Genomic DNA, 7,975 nt, shown 5'->3' with positions numbered 1-7,975 from the left:
GGGGGGGGGGGGGGGGGATTTTGGCCTCCGCTTCTACGTCGGCCAGTCTAGCCAGAGGTTAAAATCGCTTGCTGAAGGTCACCAAATTCATTGCAAACAAAGAAAACGATCTTCGTGGAGTGCTCTTTTGCCAATGAGAAGCATTTCCTCAAGACTACTGCGGCGGCGAAAAACGCAATGTCTCCGTTTAAAAACCAGCTGTACTGCAATAGCTGGTACGCCTTTTCCAGTATTAAACCAACCTAGAGCACTCGGTGACACCGCGTTCACGTATCACCGGGTTAACTAGGGCTTTTAGCTATGGGACTGACTTACTGTTACTTACTTAGTGTTTTAGAACTATCTTATATTGATGAGATTCCACCAGCAGTGATTCCCATCGTAGGAAGAAGTGACGCGTGCACACTCAAGTTCCATCAAGAGCGCAGCAAACACCAAGCTTCGATATAGGAAGAGCTGGATAAACATGCAATTAATATTGCGGTGCCACATTTTTGTGCACCCCGTATTTGTTTTGCGTCCAGAGCGAAAACATATCCGGTGCAAGCGCAGGAACAACCGCTGCGGCTGCTATATCTAGGGAGCAGCTGGTGATCGGCACAGAATTGGGCGACTTTAAAAGAACGAGCGCTTTGCCGACACTGAATTCTGCGCAGCAGCAAAACAACGTCCAAAAAAGGTATTGGAAGAGCCGTATTGCAAAAAATACCGAAAGGAAGTACCAATAAGAGCTTTTCAATGCGTTATTATCCTTATAGAGTCTTTCTAATCCTTTTTGAATAGCTTGCTGCCATTCTTTCAATCATTGCTCGACGCCGCTATCCTACAAAACGGGGAATCAAAAGACCAGTTATTTATCTGCTTTTCATAAGCGCAGGTGTTCTTCACAGTTTCTGTGAGATAAAAGCGATGGCTCCGTCTGGTAGCTTGTTCCAAACACTTTAATTTCTCTGACTACATAAATTTTGCGTACGGTGAATTATTTCGATGCACTATAGAGAGAAAACGTTTGGCAGAAAAATTTAGAGTATTAGAATGAGATTTGCAACGCTTGTTTAATTTATATTTTCAAAGTAAAAATAACAGTAGGAAATACTTGAAGGAAATTTTCATGCGAAGGAAGCTGCGAATTGTGCTTATTTTTTCTTTTTATTATGTTCTCTTGCCACAGGAAAGAACATGGAGTGGAACTCATTGCAACTGCTTGTGGTCGCAGCCTTGTGTGAGTATCTCTGTTTTAAAACGTATAAGCTTCTTTTTTCTAAAATAAGGAGAAAACGCCAGCAATGTCATGTGTGTGTCTAGTCCAAGCGTTCAAAAACCTCCGGAGCCCTAAAACCTGTAACTACCATGATATATTTCAATGACAATGCAAAATTTTGCTATATATTGGCATCTGATTTCTGGAGCGCATTTAGACAGAGAACGCACGCACCGAACTCGTCCCTTTTAAGCGAAAGCGGGCAATGCACCAGCCACAAGTACTTGTAGATTATGTGGGCGGTCATTTAGAGTTCAGCAGCAGCAGTTAGAAAGAAGCACACAGTGAAGAAGCGATTTAACTCGGTGAAATTTATTTGGAGTCGTAGTGTAAAACCGGTTCGCCAAAAGCATTCTTGAGGTAAAAAAACTTTTCTACAAGTTTTTGGCATTGCCTTAGGAAGACGATGCCAGTGAAGTTCGCTTTGAGTGCTTCAGGGGTATACGGCCTGTTTAAATAAAGAATTGTTCTGCACTTCTGTCACAAGCCTTGTCTGACGCCGTTTTTATCGAGTGTGGTCGGAATTACAAATAGAGATAACATAATTAGGTCAAGACACCTTTCACTTCAATGCACACATTTGCCGAAATTTGTTTCTTCTATATCCCCTTTTAAAAACACTGTTTGCCTACTTTAAAATTAGATGTTCGGTTCGAGCTCACCAGTGCAAATGATTGCAACGCGTACGCCGCTAAATTACGGAAGATACATCGCGGCGACATTGGACCTTTGCAATAATTCCCCACCGCATGCTTACCTCGAGAACGACCTCAGCTCCGCATCAGGAGCCTCCTTTGGCCGATCTTTCGCACATGTTACCTGAGCTGCTCGTCGTAGATTTAGGAGAAATAAGTAGCAGGTACGCACGCGAATGCCTGGAATCTGTATTCATAGCGATTGCGTTAACGAATGGAGGTAGATTACAACGCAATCCCTTTGTGCTTCTTGAGTGCGATTTTTTATGGTCCCGCGTGTTATAAAGAAGTTGTCTTTTTGTAGCGATAGCTACATTACGTTAGCATTTCGAGCCTTCACTTGGCGGTGCACGTGACGGTGGCGGCGCCGCCACATGGTCATGTGTTTGGTCGCGTGACCAGCCACATGGTGCGGAGCAGCTGCTGCTGCCGGCGGAGCGGCGCGCCGGCGAAACCGAGCTGCAACAGCTCTGCGCATGCGCCGTGTCAAGTGGGACGAAGATGGAGGAGGAACTTCCAGTGAAACGGAGCGGCGAAAGACTGACTTTGCAATTGCACTCAGCAAGTTCCACTCCGCTAGCTGTAGCTATCGCGGCACTCCAGGTTTAACCTGCGCTTAACCACCGCCAATTTTTTTTTTCCTGCTTTGTCTGTCACGGGCGTATCACCAGTGCATTACCTCTTCCTTAGGATGAGCGCCCACCCTTTGTGGCGTCAGAAGCCATCGCACAGTCACCAAGCAGCTTTGGTTACACTCTCAGAAATATATTACAATGCTGACGCACACGCATCCTGATTCTTCCGCACATGCGCATATTAGTGAAGACGTGAAGTGTAGACGCGCCTGCTGATTTAGATGTAGACTGCTGAGAGAGCTTGGTCTCTTTCGAAGATGTGTCGCATTTTGAATGACTTTTTCCTCCACCTCTGTGGCAAACACTGATAACACAACTGTGTTGAGCAAAGCGCAGCTATAAGTAGTTAACATTCTTGAAGTGAAGAACAGCACTTCCCCTTAATTTTTATTGTTGCAAAAATGAGGCTTGCAACTTGGTCAGAGCTCTAATCCTTTACTCGTGTTTTTGTACTAAACTACAGTGGCAATGTCATGAGTGCGTCGTGGAGTCTTCCGATGTGAGCTATTTCTGCGAAAAAAAAAACGTGCTGTGGGTGCGTGAACTGGAGGTATTCTCAACTATGTGAAGACGTTCTTGCTGTATTCGAAAAAAAATGCAACCGCTTTGGGGCAGAGCAACTGGAGATAATTGGTAAAGACTGGAGCAGCCCTCGTTCTGCGTAGTATGTAAGCCTATCATCGCCCTGCAACGTGAAGTCGCGCATGGCGCAAATGTTTCACAAAATGAGCCCATGCAGGAAAAGGCTGACGAAACATCGAGACGCATGCTTGCGTCTAGCGGCATCCAAGACGCATCATTGTTTTTGAGGCAATGTGGCATGGAGGCAATCCTATATCAGTTTCGACTGACCTAGCAGTCAACTCCACGAGACACCTGTCAAAAAGTTTTGACTGTAAAGTGAGATAGTTGCTCTAGGAATCAGAGAAGAAAGCGTTCCATCAAAGCCATGAGCGCTTGTCACGCTAAGCCTTTTGGCGGAGGATTTTTTTGCCATGCATATCCCCCTACAACATCCCCTGAATAAGTAGGCCTCGATTCGCGGACCAGAAAATCGTGCCACAAGAAATGATAGCTGTTGGTATTTCGGAGAGCCCAAAAATTCTGGCAGCGACGACATAATGTTTACGGCTCTAGAGTGTTGATGGCGTTTCTTTCCCCTGAAGCTAGTTTCATTCGTCAGTTAGCCTTCATTGCAGATACAGCCGAAATAAAGATTAGAGACGCAAGTGTAGAAAGTAAGCTGCGGTAATCTGGCAATGCATGTTGGTCATCGAATTATATTTAGAACTAAAACGAGCGAAAAAATGGCATTTTTGGAATTTTTACAGAACTTTCTGCCTGAGGAGTGAAGAGGCCCCGAAAATAAGCTTTATGCGTACATGACAAACGCTATAATATTGAAATGCAAAAATATAAATATTTAGCGATTGGAAAGTATATCGGTGGCCGTCATAGTTTGCTCATGGTTTGGTTTGGCTTCGTTTTGTGTGGGTTTAACGTCCCACAGCGACTCACGCTATGAGGGACGCCGTATTTAAGTGCTCCGGAAATTTCCACCACTTGGGGTTCTTTAACGTGCACTGACATCGCACAGTACACGGGCCTCTAGAATTTTGTCTTCATAGAAATTCTGCCGCCGCTGCCGGGATCGAACGCGCGTCTTTCGGGCCAGCAGTAGAGCGCCATAACTACTGAGCCACCGCGGCGGGCCTCGTTCGCTCATGGTAACGTGCTGCCTATGGTAGTTAGGGGAAGAAAGGTAGCAGCATAGGGAGTGAGGAGTGGGGGAGGGGGGGGGGGAGAAAAACACGGACAGAGCGAGCGAGCTCCTGGGGGAGTGTTTTCGAGCGTTCGAAATTGGTCTCCGTCCTTGCGTGGCGCAAAGCGCGTTTCACGGATGGGTTGTTAAAGTCATTTCTTGAAAGTAGCGAAAAGCACACTTGAGATGGGCCTGCCGGCCTTTGATAACTGGTGACAGGCAAACTGAAGCGAATCTGTACTTCCCTACCGTAAAGTCCCGCCGCGTCCATTGCTTGACGAGATTTCGTTCTGTTACATTTTTCGCAGTGACCCTGATGATCTTTGCCAGTGCGGATGACGAGTATTACCGAACCAGCCCAGAGGGCGTGGCTCCAGTTTATTTCGACGACCCAGCTCCTTAATACAATGGGAAGGATGTCACCGAACAAGGCAGATAAGGAGAAAACTAACGGAAAAATTTTGAAATAAAGATTGAAAATCATTCAGCTTTTGAAAATCATTCAGCCTACCGGAGGTTCTGAGCCACGCATTGTGGATAGCTTTTCGTCGTGAAGGTACCAAATCTCGCCTATAGGTGACAAGAAGCGTCCTCCTCGTTTCTAAGCTGATGCCCCCTGGGGTGCTGCAGAAACCCGTCATTTGGCTCCTAAGTGCGCTGCTCCGACGTTTTATGTTTTTTTTTCAGAGTATTTACGAGGAAGAAAGGCAAGCGAAATCAGGAGATGCGGGTAGCACAGTGCTAAGGCCGGCTGTTACCACAATGAAAAATTTAGCGGCGAAGAAATTTCAGTAGGCTTAGACGTAGGAACCTGGAATTTCTCTTTAAAGTAAGGCACCACTAATAAAACAGGCCAGGCCGCTTCAAACAAATGACCGCTTCATGTTTCTGAAGGGAAATGTGATTTGGCAAAGCAGCAGTGAGAGGCGTGTGTAGATTAATTTTTCCGTTTAATATCGTTCACAGTTCTCAGCTCAAAAACAAAATTAACTGGCAAATGGGAGAAGGTACCCGACACTATCCTTTTCCATGCTTTCCGAAATTTGATACTCAGCGAAGAAATGGCTGTCCAACTGTTGTATTGAATACTGGAGTAATTGGTGCACTTTATTGAAGGAGGCCTTGCAACTTCCTGCAGCTTGCCAGATAGGTGACTAGCTGCTTGTCTCGAAATTGTCCTGTCAATCTACTAATGGCGCAGAAAACCAAGAGAAGAAAGGTGTGAGCCGCCAGGACACCTAAAGCAAGCAAAAGCTAGACTAAGGAACAGATGAGCTACAGAGACTGGGGACTTTGACCCTCAGCAACAACGTTTTATGGTATTTATGGCTATTTCCAAACTTTACGCTTTTCCCGAATCTCACTTTTTGCCATTTTTTCTGACCCAGATCTGTAACTTTCTGCCTCAACCAACTGTTGATATTTGCGAAACGCGGCCAACCATTCCGGCAGTAGAACAATAGCTGCTGGCAGGTAGCATCGCCTCGTTGCGCCAGCCGCACCTTATATAAATGGGCTGATGACGTAACTTCGCTGACAGAGCCTCGAACACAACTTGAAACCTCACCAGGCGACAAATGTCCTCACACCGGACCGACTTCATTACAAGGTGCCCGATAAAGGGCATCAGCAGTGAGAACCTGTTTTCCAGGGGCATACACAATGGTGAAAGAAAACCTCTTAAACCTCATATGAAACCGTTGTATTCTCGGTAGTAACACGTCGATTGGCAATTTTCCTAAAAGATTAACGACGGGCCGGTGATCAGTTTCAAACTGGAAGTCAAGTCCTCTTAAGTAACATTCCAGGCGTTCGGCCGCCCACCTGAGCGCCAGCGCTTTCCAATTTGCGCGTATCTCTGCTCAGTTGGCGTCAAGGCACAGGAGATAAAAGCAACAGCCCGTTACTGCCCATCTGCTGCAATTGAAGCAGCACTGCTCCGATCCCGAACGAAGATGCGTCAGCCGATGAGACTGTGGGAAGCGTCGGATCGAACTTTGCAACACACTTAGCTGACGACACCAGCTCTTTGAAAGCAGCAAACGCTCTCTCTCCGATATGCCCTTCACGAGGAGTTCACGGAGCAGCGAAGATAGTTCACGTAGGTTTTGGAACAAACGTCTTAAATAATTGACCATGCCAAGAAACCTGCGCGCGTGCGGTACCCGTGCATCAATTTCTTTGATTGGTTGTGCATTCTCAGGGTAAGGTTTGATGGCAGTTGAATCAAACCCGCAATCCAACAACGCCATCTCGCGAACGCCAGAAAACATTTTGCACGATTTAGTTTGACGCCGGCTGTAACAAGCTTCCTTAGAACTGAATGCAACCTTTCATCATGTTCCGCCGTTGATCAACCAAATATAAGTATGTCATCCATGAAGCTTACTACAACACCGCCCTCAGACCTTCCAAGATTTCGTCCATACGCTTCTGAAAATATTCCGGGGCAGAAGTTATCCCAAATGATATCCGGAAGAAGCAGTATCGGCCAAAAGACGTGATGAAAATTGTGAGCATCTGACACGCCTCGGACAGTATAACTTGATGGAAGGCCACGTTAGCGTCTAACTTTGAAAAGTATGATGCTCCCGCAAGTACGCCCAACATATCATAAACATTTGGGAACACGAAACTCTGTCGCAACACACTCTTCTTTGGCTGGGTTAAATCTACGCAGATGCGCAATGTGCCTGATGGCTTGAACACTGGCACGATGCCCGCCCACCACTCGGTTGGCTCATGAACTCTTCTAATTGCTCCTCGTTCCATTTTGAGTATTTTCGCTTTGACAGTTTCCCTTACCATAATTGGAACACGACGAGGTGTGCGTATGGCGAAAGGTGAAGCACCCACCTTTAGCCGAATGTGTATTCGCCGGAAATTGTGCCAAGACCAGAGAACAATTGGGGGTACATGTTTTTAATTTCTTTACCCGACAGGACACCAACAAACTTCACCACACCAAGAGCCTCAATGGCTGGTAGCACCACCAGAAGAGTATGTACAGAGTCTACCACATACAGCGTCTGTTGTGTGACTTATTGGTTCTGCTTCAAAAGTCCTCTTAAATGGGAGGCATTGACCTCCTACCCCCGTTAATACTGCACGTGATGGATGTGACCGCGAAGGCACTCCAGGGAATTCCAGAAGGAACGACCGAGACTTCCGCTCCGGAATCGACCTTAGCAAAAATCGGCACACGTTTATCGCTACGTGACCAAGCCTAGCCTTTGAACCACTAAGCATTCCTACGAAGTAGCTTTGTGGCTCTGTGTGCAGAGCGGTAACACCTACCTCATGGTTGCGAGGTTGTTCATGTAGACCACAGCGAAGTGTCTTTTGGCTCTGCAGCTGTTACATCGCAATACCCGAGCAGGGCACTTGAGCCTAGAATGCTAAGAGTCTCCACAAAACCGGCATCGCTGCAAGTCTTCATGACTCTTCTGCCCTGGGCGTCCTGTAGATCGGCGAACGACGCTGTTGCAGTAAGTCGAGTCACTCGGCGTCGTCTTTCGAGTTACAGCCCTGACTTCGGACGCCGCCTCGGTGGGGTGTAGTACTCGCGGTTGTCGCTGAACCGTCTCCTTGAGGAGACCCTTTGCAAGCGCTGTCCCTAAGG

At 46.8% G+C, this 7,975-nt stretch overlaps 1 long non-coding RNA gene across 1 annotated transcript; it reads left to right on the top strand.

Moving 5' to 3' along the window:
• Window positions 1-569: 569 nt before the first annotated feature.
• Window positions 570-4,804, top strand: LOC144101726 (uncharacterized). The gene is made up of 3 exons (XR_013308051.1): window positions 570-679; window positions 1,172-1,222; window positions 4,662-4,804. It is a non-coding gene; the product is annotated as an uncharacterized LOC144101726 (long non-coding RNA).
• The last annotated feature ends 3,171 nt before the right edge of the window (window positions 4,805-7,975 follow it).

The sequence above is a fragment of the Amblyomma americanum genome, chromosome 8 (assembly GCF_052857255.1).
Source record: "Amblyomma americanum isolate KBUSLIRL-KWMA chromosome 8, ASM5285725v1, whole genome shotgun sequence".
In the NCBI taxonomy this organism is placed as follows: Eukaryota; Metazoa; Arthropoda; class Arachnida; order Ixodida; family Ixodidae; genus Amblyomma; species Amblyomma americanum.
This window is presented reverse-complemented; position numbering and strand designations above follow the sequence as displayed.